The sequence below is a fragment of the Engystomops pustulosus genome, chromosome 2, assembly GCF_040894005.1.
Source record: "Engystomops pustulosus chromosome 2, aEngPut4.maternal, whole genome shotgun sequence".
NCBI lineage: Eukaryota > Metazoa > Chordata > Amphibia > Anura > Leptodactylidae > Engystomops > Engystomops pustulosus.
In genome coordinates this window covers 4,421,243-4,436,018 of record NC_092412.1, presented here as the reverse complement: position 1 = coordinate 4,436,018, position 14,776 = coordinate 4,421,243, and positions in this window count along the sequence as shown.

The window sequence follows — 14,776 nt, the reverse complement described above, 5'->3', positions numbered from 1 at the left end:
GGGGGATAATACCACATCATCATAGATTATCTGGATACTTCTCTTGGTCTTTTTCTTCTTTTTTTTTCTTTTGTTTATTCCTTTCCCCTGATGGTTGTTTTACACACTGTATTTCCAGTTGATAACTGAGACAATGTATTAATCGCATCCGTGTATCAGTCCTGTGGGGTCAAGTCAAGGGAGACATTAACGGCCAATAATAGGGTAACAATAGGCCTGGAATATTTAATATACAAAATGGCTAGTAGGACTAAAAAACATAAGGATGAGGGGAAAACCTCCCAGAAAAAGGAGGAAAGGAGGTCTGGAGGAGGCCAGATATCCATGTTCTATGGGACACAGGGGAAAGGAGGCACACCAGGGAAAAGGGAAGATCAGGACATAAATAAGAAGAAAAGAGAGGGGAACAATGAGAGAGAAGGGGAAGGGGGAGAGGGGGAAGAAGATTCCTATATGGAACCCCAGGACGGAGAAGATATAGTTAGCTCACACACAGAGGGGACTAAACAACAGAAGGAAGTAACCCTAGAGGATATTATGAAGGTTGTCAATAAGAATAATGAGGCACTGGCGAGCCTAGTGAAAACAGTGGGCACGCTAACGGAGGAGGTTAGCTTACTAAGAGTAGACCTGGGGAAGGTTCGGATAAGAGTAGGGGAAACAGAGGAGAGAATAGGAAAATTGGAGGACCACACAACAGCTAATAACGAAATAATAAGAGACCTTAAAAAAAAGAACTTAACTATTACAGAAAAGTTGATAGAAATGGAGGATAGATCGCGACGATATAACCTCCGCTTTTTAGGATTCCCTGAAAAATGTGAAGGCTTGGCCTGTCATAAATTCTTGGAGGATTGGATACTAAAGGTCCTGGATAAAAATGATTTTACTAATCTCTTTCTAGTGGAAAGGGCCCATCGTATACCTAATAAAACCCCTCCCCCTGGTGGTCGACCCAGAACTATACTGGCAAAATTCTTAAGTGCAAGAGACCGTGATACAATTTTGCGGAAAAATAGAGAAAAAAGGAACCTTCTATATGATAATAACCAAATAAGTGTTTACCCTGACTTCTCCTTTGAAACACAAAAAAAAAGACAGGAATATTATGATGTTAAGAAGAGACTAAGACAAGCACAGATTCAGTACGGAATTATCTACCCAGCAAAACTTCGGATAATCTATCAGGAGAAGGTCCAAATGTTTACTATAGTTGGAGAAGCAGTAGAATGGCTTGACAGCAAGGGTTTATAATCTGGGACCAGGTTGGCAATAAATAGATTTACTTGGGGTGGCTGTGGGGGGGGAGGGGATGACCTGCAATGCTAGGTGAAGAGTTAGGTACTGGAAATCAGAACCTATCGTCTAGGGGAGAGGGACCGAGGGAAAGGGGGGAGGGTGGGGGGGAACGGGGAGATGGGGGATAGGGGGAGGGGAGGCGGGGGAAGAAAGGGAGGGGGGGGTGGGTATGGGAGGGGGAGGATATTATTATTTTTTTCTACACATTTCCGATTTGTCTGTATGTACAAGAGTAAGAACGAATTGTATATAACTAGAAATGACAATAGTTAATTTTGTGTCATGGAATGTCAGGGGACTTGGTACAAGATTGAAAAGAATCGCAGTATTTGATATGCTGAAACAATCACTACCTGCAATAATATGCCTTCAAGAAACGCATCTTAGAACTGAGACAATAAATGTAATAACAAAAAGATGGGTGGGTGTAGCAATACACTCTGTGCATTCGGAGTATTCAAGGGGGGTCGTAATTATGATACATAAAAATATTAGGGTTAAGATCCATGAGCAATGGATAGATAAATTTGGCAGATACGTATTTATTTTCTGTACTCTATATGGAGCTAAGATAATAATAGCAGGGGTATATAATCCACCACCTGCCTCATTAGAGGTATTGATTAGGTTAAACAACTTCTGCATGAAATTTGCTAGGTGCCCGCTGATTCTACTGGGTGATTTGAACATGGTTATGAGCGAGAAACTAGATAGATTTAGGTTAGGTAAGATGGAGGAATTAGGTAGAGATACTATATTATATAAGTTCACTAAAGAGATGGGATGGATTGATATATGGAGGGATAGTCACCCACAGGATAAAGTGTTCTCATGCCACTCTAAAACACATCAAATTTTTTCACGTATAGATTATGTTTTGGGTAATGATCTCACACTGCCATATGTGAAAAAAATTACATATGGGGCTAGGGGAATGTCGGATCACCTTCCATTATATGCACAATTTGAGCTGGATAGACCTAAAAGGATAAGGAATAGGGTGTATCCGGACGTCATAAATTCTATTATTGATCACAATGTTTTTCACAATAAAATTAAAGGATTTTTCGAAATTAATAGCACAAGTTCTAGCTGGGGGTTAACATGGGACACATTTAAATGTTTTTTTAGAGGGTTAATGACACAGCAGGGAAAAATTATGAAGAGGAAAAGAATTGCACAGTTAGAAGATATAAGAAAGACGGTAATAGAGGAAGAACAAAAGTACCTAAATAATCCTAGTGATAACAATAGGATAAAATGGGAAGAAGCCATAGCCATATATGAAATCGAATTAGAACAAAGGGCAATAAATATAAAAACTAAAATTAACGATAAGATATTTATGGAGGGGAGTAGATCGGGAAAAACTTTGGCAACATTAGTAAGAAATCAAAATGAACTATCCTATATAACAGCAATAAGAGACCAGGATAATAAGATTGTCTCGGATAACGAGAACATAAGTAAAACCTTTTTAGAATTCTATGCTAAACTATATGAAACAAAAGCTACATATTCCGAAGAAGAACTGGGAAAATTCCTCCAGGACATTAAATTACCCCAACTTACAATAGAGGAGAAACAATTTATGGACCTGCCCATAACAAAAGAGGAGGTAAAATGGGCAATAGATAATCTGAAAAAAGGAAAAGCTCCGGGATTAGACGGTCTCCCCGCAGAAATTTATATTAAATATAGAGAATCAATTATCCCATACCTACATCAGGTAATGCAGGACATTTTTACAATGGGTGAAATGACACCATCCATGTCTGAGGCCCTGATAATATTGATTAAAAAACAGGAGAAAGATGCCCTCGACCCAGGCTCTTACCGCCCCATCTCTCTTATAAATTTGGATAATAAAATCATAGCTAAAATTCTGGCCGAGCGGCTTAAGAAAACAATATCAAATATTATAGCAGAGGATCAAAACGGCTTTATGCCGGGAAAATCGACTACTATGAATTTACGGAGGGTAATGGTAAACATCCAGGTATGTAAACAAATAGAGGGACAGGATAGAGCAGTGGTGGCCTTAGACGCGGTCAAAGCTTTCGATAGCATCGAATGGAAATATCTATGGGCAATAATGCAAAAATTTGGATTTGGAAAGGGGTTTATTAGATGGGCCCAAATCCTGTATAATGGACCAAGGGCAAGGCTAGAGGTTAATGGGGAGATATCGGCCCCCTTCGAAATACATAGGGGTACAAGACAGGGGTGCCCTTTATCCCCCCTACTGTTCGCTATGGCGATCGAACCTTTGGCTGCATTAATAAGAGATAATGAAAGAGTGAAGGGTATCCAAATAGGGTCCAGAGAGGAGAAAATAGTGTTATTCGCAGACGATGTACTGCTTATGTTGTCAGAGGTCCCGGAATCCCTGGCTGAAGTGATGAAAATACTGGGACAATTTGGAAAATTCTCAGGTTTGAACATTAATTGGTCCAAATCCACTATACTGCCCATAGATATGCCAAAAGATATGCCAAAAACAGAATTAAAAGTGTTGGGGTTAGAAGATAATTTTAAATATTTGGGAATAAGACTCAGCGGGGATATTAATAAATATGGGGAACTTAATGTGATTCCGGCAATCCAAACAACTAGAGCAAAGCTAAAAATATGGAAGAAATTGCCGATTCAACTTACGGCAAGAATCGCTTTGATTAATATGGTGATTTTGCCAAAATTCATGTATCTGTTTATTAATTGCCCAGTATGGATTAAAAATAGTATTTTTAGAACCCTAGAACAAATTATAGGGGAATTTGTGTGGCAAGGAAGAAGAGCTAAGATTAAAAAAAAATACCTACAGTACTCTAGAGAACAAGGAGGAATGGGGTTACCGAATATGCAACTATATTATTATGCGGCACAGCTACAACAAGTAGTAAAATGGCAAGAACAAAAGACCTCTGCAATAATCTCATCCCTATATCCGATCATGGAAAATAAAGATATATTTCAACTACTGGAGGCCGGGCTTTTGGACTATGATAAAAAAATGACCCCCCTAAAAACAATTCAGCTAGTATGGAAAAAGATTAAAAAAATAGAACAAAGAGATAAGATGCTACCACTTACTCCCATATGGGCAAATAAATATCTGCAAGGGGTTCAGATGACGGAGGAGGGTAAATATTGGGAGAAAAGAGGAATAAAAACAATATCAGATCTGTTTGTAGATGGGAAGATGAAGACCTTGGGGACCATCCAAAAAGAGGTTGGAAAGAAGAAGGGGGATGAATTTAGATTTATACAGTTGAAAGCAATTATAAGGGAATTAGAGAAGGTAGTAGATTTTGGTGTAGGAGAATCAGAAATATATGAAATACTCAAAAATAGAAAAAAGATAAAAGGAACAATATCACTGTTATATAGGAGTCTTCAAAAAAAAGAAGAGGAAAAACATCCTATAAGTTGTCGGGAAAAATGGTCACAGGATATAGGTATTATGTCAAAGGACAAGTGGGACAATATGATTAAGGATATGCAAAAAATAACACGGAATCCGGGGTTCTTGGAGACACAATATTTTATTATGCACAGAGTGTATTGGACACCTAAAAAACTGAAAAAAACGGGTTGCAGAGATAATTCGTGCTGCCCGAAATGTTTAAGAGAAGATGCGGATATATTCCATCTGTTGTGGAGATGCCCGAAATTACATAGATACTGGAGGGCAGTAACGGAAAAAATTGAAGCCATATTTCAGATTAATTCTATATTTGAACCCAGTATATGCGTTTTAGGGTATATAGAGAACCCAAAAGAAATAGGCAAATATAAATATCAAATTCTAATGCTGCTATTGATTGCTAGAAAGATAATTGCATCCATGTGGATGTCAGATAAGATCCCAAAATTAATTATATGGGAAAGGTATACTATAAAAATCTTGAGACAAGAACTAAGACATTCCATAAAAATAGGAAGGAGATTCACCTTCTATGAGAAATGGAGGACTTGGATCGACAAACTAGATGTGCATGCAAGGAATTTATTTATGTAAATATATCTTGTATGTAGAGACTGTGTTGATAATAAACTAGGGGGGGAGGGGGGGTTATAGGGGGAGGGTTTTAAGGGGGGTAGCAAGATGGGTTGTGAAAAATGTTTGTGTTTGATTTTTGTTAATTGAAATGGAAAAAATTGTAATAAAAAAAAAAAAAAAAAAAAAAAAAAGAAAGGAAGCACGGTCCAGCCTGGTTCCAAACTCCAATAACTTTATTCAGTGCATAAATAGCAATAAAAGTTTCCACTCAGAAGGACAATAGAAGCCTACGCGTTTCGGACAGCAGACCTGTCCTTAGTCATGGCTAACACTTAGTATCATATACCTCCAATTTATAATGGAAATTCACTCCCCTACCTTTACCGTACCTCCCCTCACCCAGGCGTCATTTCCTATCCCGCCCCTAAATTAGCTAGATATACAAATAACGTACTAACAATGTATTTAACAAGCGAGGAGAATCACAGAAAAAATGATCATGAGACAAAATAAGACAATACAAAAAAAAAAAAATCCATGAATTATCGCCGATCTTATATGATGTGACCTTTTCACTAATAGCAGTACGTCATAACAACATCCGTAAGTGGTTCAGCAGGGTCACGTGATACCAATTCCGTGTTTGGCTTTCAATTGACCAGCAATGTGTTCGTCCAGGTAGCGTCCTGTATACAAATGCCCGTTGCTAAGCAGTGTATTCACACAGTCCAAGCTTCTATGGTCATATGGTCATATGACAGAACACGTGATGGGCACTTATAACAAAGAAATCAACATCAGAAAAGGTTCACATACGGAACGAGTCCCATCGGCAGACCCCCGGGTGGAGGCAGGTGCAGGTCCCGAAGTGCACGCAGGAAAGGCCTCAGAACGAAGACCGGGAATCACCGGAGCACGGCCGAGGCGACTCAGCAGGGCGAGTGGGAGCGAAAGGATCTAAAACAGAGGGGGTACAATAAAGGTGTATAAATAAAAACAATCTGTATAATAACAACAATTCCAGATAAAAAATGGACACAAAGAACAGTATGATACAGTAAACCAATTACGGCATGCGGTTGGTTGATAAGAACAATGTGGCGACAGTGAATGACTCGGAAAGTTTTTTGCCACCTTTAGTAATGATACATAAGTTTGCGTCTTCGGTTGAGCCCTTGGGGGGGGGGACATGTTTCTAATGTAAAGATCCAAAATGCTTCTCTATTGGGCAAACGTGTTCCTATATTGCCACCCCTGATATTTCGTTAGATTTTTTCAAAAGCAAATGTGGCCAATGTACTGGTGTCTCCCCCATGTACCCTGACAAAGTGTTGGGAAGCTCCGGACAGGTTGCGGCCGGAGGGGTTCGAAATATCATGTAGTTGCTCGGTAAACCTAACTTTAAATTTGCGGGAGGTCTGTCCAACATACATTAAATTGCATTGGATACATTGTATGATGTACACTACATTTGCCGTGTTACAGTTGAACTATTTTTTTGATGGGGGAACTCTTTTGGCCATTACTACTTGGGAATGACTTAGTTTTGTTGGCGGCAAAATTACAAGTAAGACACCTCGAAGCACCACATTTGTAAAAACCCTGGGTACTGAGCCACGTTGGGTTTGGTTGTGTGGTGTACAAGGAAGGAGACAGCAAGTTGCCCAAACTTTGACCCCTTCTCGAGACAATTCTGCACCCATTATTTAGAATTTGTTCTAATATTGGATCCGCTTTTAATAAGGGGATATGGCGTTGTACTATGTCCGAGATATCTTTGTATTGGGGACTAAATTGGAGCACTAGTGTGGGAACGTGTCTGGAAGCCAAGGTCTTAATATGTTTGTTCGCCTGACTGTGATGATGTTCAGCATGAATGAGTGACTGTCTATTTTTATTTGATGCCTTCTTGTGAGCTCTCTTTAGGGACCATTCCGGATGGCCCCTACTTCTTAGTCTGCTGCACACCTGTGCTTCCTCAGTATCCAATAGACTATCGGTACTATAATTTCTTCTAACCCGTGTTAATTCACCAACTGGTATGCCTCGGATAGTATGTGAGGGATGTTGGGAACTGGTGTGTAGGATGGTGTTCCCAGCCACGGGTTTCCGATATGTCTTAGTGATAATGTTTTCACCACTAACACCCTTGAGGTACAGGTCTAGGAATGAAATTTCGTTGGGATGAGTGGCAAACGTGAACCTCAGGTTGACAGTATTTTTGTTGAGGTAATCGACGAAGAGTGGCATGGCAGGAGTTCAGTAAAATGAGTTCAGTAAAGAGTTGGTAAACTGCTGGAAGAAGGGTTAAGCGTGGGTGCATTGACCAGTAACCAGATTGAACAAATTTTCGTTAAGGATCCAGTGGTTTCCATTATGCATCCTCTACCAAAAACCCACAAGGGTACTATACCACCTCCCATGCGCCCGATAATATCGGGTACTGGATCCCTTAACAAAAACTTGTGTAGCTGGCTGGATTGGGTTTTACAGCCCCTGGTACGAACGGTCTCCGGCTTTCTACAGGACACAAGAGATGTCTTACACTCCTTGGATAAAAAATGCTGGTGGGATAACTTTCACTGGCTGAGCTGTGACGTGGTTTCACTGTACACGTCCATTCCCCTTGATGTGGCTCTCAAGGCACTACATTTTCACTTGGAGAAGTACACTAACTATACACCTGAATTCAAAGAATATGTCCTCATGGTCTGCCAATTTCTAATCACCCATCATTTTTTTATGTTCGACAACATTTATTATTTACAGATCAAGGGGGTGAGCATGGGGGCCAAATTTTCGCCATCCCTGGCAAATCTCACCATGGCATGGTGGGAAGAGCATGCCATTTACTCTCATGACAACCCATTTTTCGACCGTATCGAGTGGTATGGCAGGTACATCGACGATATTATGATTGTCTGGTGTGGAGATGTGCCTGCCATGCCACTCTTCGTCAATTACCTCAACAAAAATACTGTCAACCTGAGGTTCACGTTTGCCACTCATCCCAACGAAATTCCATTCCTAGACCTGTACCTCAAGGGTGTTAGTGGTGAAAACATTATCACTAAGACATATCAGAAACCCGTGGCTGGGAACACAATCCTACACACCAGTTCCCAACATCCCTCACATACTATCCGAGGCATACCAGTTGGTGAATTAACACGGATTAGAAGAACTAAGCAGACTAAGAAGTAGGCGATATCCGGAATGGTCCCTAAAGAGAGCTTACAAGAAGGCATCAAATAAAAATAGACAGTCACTCATTCATGCTGAACATCATCACAGTCAGGCTAACAAACATATTAAGACCTTGGCTTCCAGACACGTTCCCACACTAGTGCTCCAATTTAGTCCCCAATTCAAAGATATCTCGGACATAGTACAACGCCATATCCTCTTATTAAAAGGGGATCCAATATTAGAACAAATTGTGAACAATGGGTGCAGAATTGTCCCGAAAAGAGGTCAAAGTTTGGGCAACTTGCTGTCTCCTTCCTTGTACAACACACAATTAAAACCGACGTGGCTCAGTACCCAGGGTTTTTACAAATGTGGTGCTTCGAGGTGTCTTACTTGTAATTTTGCCGCCAACAAAACTAAGTCATTCACAAGTAGTAATGGCCAAAAGAGTTCCCCCATCAAAAATTGTTCAACTGTAACACGGCAAATGTAGTGTACATCATACAATGGGGCAGATTTACTTACCCGGTCCATTCGCTATCCAGCGGCGCGTTCTCTGCGGTGGATTCGGGTCCGGCCGGGATTCACTAAGGTAGTTCCTCCGACGTCCACCAGGTGTCGCTGCTGCGCTGAAGTTCCCCAAGACCCGCCGGAATGCACTGAAGTTCACCGGCCTATTCCTGGTGAAGGTAAGCGCGAGTCCAGCGACACTTTTTTTTTTTTAAATGCGGCGGTTTTTCCGAATCCGTCGGGTTTTCGTTCGGCCACGCCCCCCGGTTTCCGTCGTGTTCATGCCAGCGCCGATGCGCCACAATCCGAACGTGTGCGCCAAAATCCCGGGGCAATACAGGGAAAATCGGCGCAAATCGGAAATATTCGGGTAACACGTCAGGAAAACGTGACAATGACCCCCATTGTCTAGAATTGATTTAATATTAGCGAATAATAGGGGTTACTGTTGGATTGACAAGGTTTATATAGGGGCAAGGGGCCTGTCAGACCACTCCCTGGTCTGGTTTACTTTAGTCAATAGGGATAGTATAGGAATCATATTCTATAAAATCGAACCCTTCCTGTTTGATTTAGTTATTTATGCGGAACTGGAAAGGGGAGCAAGATGAGAGAGTTAGTTGGGACTCACTCAAGGCATAGCTGAGGGGCTCAATACGGGGTTGTATTCTGTATGATAAGAAAAAAAGAGAGGCAGAATTAACACAGACCAAATTTAGGGTATTGGACATGGAGAAGAGATTTTTGGCAGATCCCACCGAATATAATAATAATCTGTGGTTGGAAGCTCAAGAGAGCCTAGGGCGACTCTGTATGGAAAATGCACTACTGGCACAAAAAGATCAGGCTCACAGGTCAATAAGGGGCCAATATACCTCAATGAAGAGAGTCCCCAAGACACATGATCAGTACTATAAAAGCAAGAGATGGGAAGCTGCTATGTACGCAACGATATATTAGAAACAAATTTATGGAGTACTTTAAAGGAATATACTCGTCTGAGTTATGTGTGGGAGTGGAAAAAATGGATGAAGCCCTTGCGAAGATAGTAATTCCAAATATCTCAGGAGAAGCTGCAGAAATGATGGACAGCCCATTATCCCTTGGGACGCCAAAAGGGAAAGCAGTGGGGACTGATGGGATCCCCCCCAGAGGTGTATCTACAATTCCCTGACCTACTGGAGGTTTATAATAAATCATATGTGGAAGGTATGTTACCTGACTCAATGAGAGAAGCCCGTATCACCTTAATTGTGAAAGAGGGGAAGGATGCACAGGAGTTGGATGCGTACAGGCCAATCTCCCTGCTCAACACGGATTATAAATTATTAGCAAAAATCCTGGCCAGCAGGTTGCAAAAGATTATTCCATCTGTGATTCATGAAAACCAAATGTGGTTCATGGCAGGGAGATCGGTGCGCAACAATATTCTAAACCTCTGGTGGAATCTGCAGACGGCCTCGGAAACAAGGGGAAGGAGAATGTTGGTCTTGCTGGACGCGGTCAAAGCCTTTGACCGCGTCGAGTGGGACTACATATGGGCAGTGCTCAGGAGGATGGGGATCGGACCTCACTTTATTAAATGGGGTAAAACTCTGTATAGTGGGGCATTGGCTAGAGTAAGTATTAATAGAAAGGCCTCAGCGGCATTGAGTCTATACAGGGGTACAAGGCAGGGGTGCTCCTTGTCGCCTCGGTTGTTTACGGTGGCGCTGGAACCCTTGGCTTATAGTCTAAGAGAGAATGGACTCATAAGAGGGTTTTGTTAGAGGTCCGAGCGAAGACAGATTAAATTTATAGGCAGATGATATGCTATTGTTCTTAGATCAATCGGGATCAATGCTGCAATCTGTAATTGACTCGATAGGAGAGCATGGTAACCTGTCAGGTATCCGTATTACCTGGAGCAAGTCCTCATATCTCCTATTAGACCACGTAGACGAGGAATTTATAGATCTTGGGCAACTGAATAGAGTCTCCAAATTAAAATATCTAGGAATAGTGATCAGTAAAAACCCAAAGGACTATATGGCTCTGAATGTAATGCCTATGCTTATAAAAATTAAGCATAAAATAGAAATATGGAAAAAAATGAATCTTTCCATGGCAGCAAGGGTGGTTATCTGTAAGATGGTAATACTGCCCATGGTCCTTTATGTTCTACAGAATAGCCCCATAGTAATAGCAAAAAAAGGATTTAAAACGATGGATAATTTAATAAGGGACTTGGTTGGGGGGGGGGGGGGGTAAAAAGGCACGGGTGAGTCTTAAGAAACTATATGCACCATTTGACGTAGGAGGATTAGCTCCCCCTGATAGCTTCACAATTTTGCGATATAGGGAAAATTAGGTATACACTCGAGAGACACTATGAATTATTGGAGGGATATAATATATGGAGTATATTAGAAGCTAGAATTTTAGAAGAAGAGGCAGGTGAGCAGCACTCCGTGAAAGAAAGTGTCTTTATTTCACAAGTGGATACAGCGACGTTTCGGCTGACTCTATGCAGCCATTCTCAAGCATAGAGGCTGTATCCACTTGTGAAATAAAGACACTTTCTTTCACGGAGTGCTGCTCACCTGCCTCTTCTTCTGACAACCCCAGGGCCTGTGAATCAGACCCTTTGAGCCTGCACCCACCCTTGGATCCTAATCCGGAGTCTCACTGTGCCGCCCTTCTTTGTCAGAAGCTAGAATTTTGATTAAAGAAGAATTTAAGGAGCACTATCCACTATTTAGACTAATGCAATGGGTGTGGGAAAAAATAACGTTAGATTTAGAATGGGAAAGTTATATAGCGGAGACACCAGTGTGGGGTGAGGGGGAGTGGACAATGGCCCCCATGGATGGACGTAGGTTTCTGTGGGAAAAAGGGATAAAGTTTGTACACCAGGTTGTCGAAGGGAATAGATTTAAAACTTTGGCAGAATTGTCCCAACAAACTGGGATGGAGAGTGGGGATTGGTTACAATATGCCCAGCTCAGGTATGCCCTTGGTGCGTCACTAACGAGGGTGGATTTTAGGGAGGTACGACACCCCATACTAAGATCCCAGAAGGTCTGACCTCAAAACTGTGTAAAGGCTTAGATATCGAAAAATCTAAGTGTAAGACTGTTATGAGAAATGGAAAAAAGACCTACCTGACCTGTCAGAAGAGGAGTGGAATGATTCACTATCTATGATTAAATGTACTACGAAGAACTTGTCATACGGGATATCTCAAATATTCTTGACTCATAAGGTGCACTATACTCCAAAAATCTTAAATAAATTTGGTCACCAGGAAAAAGAAAAATGTCCAAAATGTGAATTGATAGATGCTGACCTAATACACATGATGTGGCGATGCCCAAAACTGGTGCGGTACTGGGAATCCATTCTTGAAGGCATAAAAGTATCTACTGGATGTATAGTACCGTATAATGCTAAGAATTGTATTCTTGGAACCAAAATTGGTATAAATGGCACAAAAAAAGGAATATGGGAAGCGATGAAAGGGTTGTTGATGGCACGCAATTCGATCCTGTTTAATTGGAAAAATAAAGATCCACCTAAGTTTCAAGAATGGAGAAATAGAATGGATTACATGAGAGTAATGGATGATCAGGCAGTTAGAGATAGGAATCAGGTCGCTTGAGTATATTTTGTTAGTGCAAGGTAAAGCATGCGAAAATGGAGACAGTCCACAACATGGGCAACTAGGACTTACCAGTCGTTTGGGGAGAGGGGTGGGAACCCGTAGGGAATAATGGGAAAAAAGATGTTGTAATTTTAAGTGGTAATTATATCAAGTTTAAGAGGAAGCCAAAGAATTGAATCGTAATAAGTCATAAGAATAATGTTATGATGACATAGGCTGTATGAAATTATGAGATGGCAATCTTCTTTTTTTTATGATGTACTTGTTGTAATTCTTAATTTTGTAACTAATAATAAAATTATTTAAAAAAAACAAAAAAAAAACAAAAGTGCACTTTATATTTTTACCCCTTCCAGGTTTGCAGAATTCTCGGACCATCTGGATGCTGTGTCCTACCCTTACAGCCCCCGTTTAACTTCCAAATAGGTGCATATCCAAGCCGTGGGCGGCTCGTTCTATTACCAGGGTGCTATGTAACACCCCTGCCAATGCAGTGTTGCGAAATTAAAACCTCCAACCATTCAATAGGGTTTCCCTGAACCCTGATCAGCTCAGGGGGACCTCCAGTGTCTGGAAATGGTAATGCAGCTGTTAAATATTTGCATGAGAAGGAATGTATAATTCTTGAAACCAATGAGATGCCTTGTTTTTAGTGTATTGTACAAAGGTTCTGATTGGATAACAGACCTGGGCTGGACACTCCCAAAGGTTATATGAGCTCTTGGTCTCCTTCTCCTGTGGTCTCTCCAGGGAGAACCCAGAGAGTGCCGAAGCACCACATGACCTATGGCCATCAGACCCCTGAAGGATTCAAACCAGAGCCCGCCTTGGAGTACTGCATAGCAGCTCCACATCTCCAGCCTGAAGATTCCTATACCAGGCTGTGAGCTACTCCTGCAGAACACCATCCACCAGCAACCTTGCACTAGTTGATTGTGCTTGCTGTTGCCATGTTCCCGAATAAATGAACTCATCCAGTGATCCCTGGATGAGGCTGATACCACAAGGGAGCCCCATATACCATCACCCAGGGATGCCTACATCTACATCGAGGTTGCCCCAGGAAGAAACATCTTACACCTTCAGCCTCTCCCTCACTTGCTGGGGACCTGCCAGGCTGTGGACGTGGCCTTGTCCCCTGGTACCCAGCACCATGATAGTAGACAAGTGCTAAGCTGTGCTCCACCAGAGACTTGGGTACCTCAGGCATCCAGCTGCCCTAAAGCCCGGTGGGGGATGTTGGAGATGGAAGAGCTGATGATGGTGCTGACCATATTGTAAGCAGTGCCGCACTGTCTCTCATGGATGCCGAGTCATTGGTGGTGAAGTGCTGTGGATCACTACTTCCATATCTACCTGCTGTTGCTGGCACACACTTTCCAGCATATATAAAGTGGAATTCCACCGAATTGGTTCACTACCTGAGAGCCGGTGGGTGGGTCGGCCAATGGTTCTCTGCAGTGTAGATAGATGAGCAGCAGCAGTTTTGAATGCCAAAAATTTAAACACATGGCATGCACTGCAAGCAGCAGCTCCAGCAGGACTCCAGAGGAACCTTTGCACCACCCAGTTGGGCAATAAATAGGAGGTGCATGAAATTGGCTCAGCCCAGGGTTGCTACTAGGTTCTGCCTGTTGTTGCACATGTTGCTGGGCTTGAAGTTCAGTGTCAGCATCCACTCATCTGTCTGCTCCTGGATCCCCGTCCACCGCTCCCTAAATTTGTGAGGTCTTTCACCCAGACATGGCCTGCTGCTGCCCTTTCCCCATGGATTTGCTAAAAATGGTGGTGTGGGCGCTACAGTGACTGAGGAAGCAGGAAAGGAGGAAGTAGAGAAGGACAAAACTGGAGGCAAGGAGCAGAGCCAGATTACGGGTGATGGAGACCCAGGATCTGCCTTTAAAAACACAATTAAAATGCTAAGTGTGAACGTGGCACCTCCTCTTGCCCGCGCCGTTACGGTGCCCCTCCCTCCCTATCAATACTTGTTTTGTGTTTGATGTTTTGTTTTTCAGACCTTTTTACCTTTTCTGCCCAACAGGAAGTGTCTTGTCATCACTTTAGAGTTAAGATAAGTTATGGGAATAATTTTTGGTTATGGTTTATGTCTATAAAGTGCTTAAAAGGTAAGA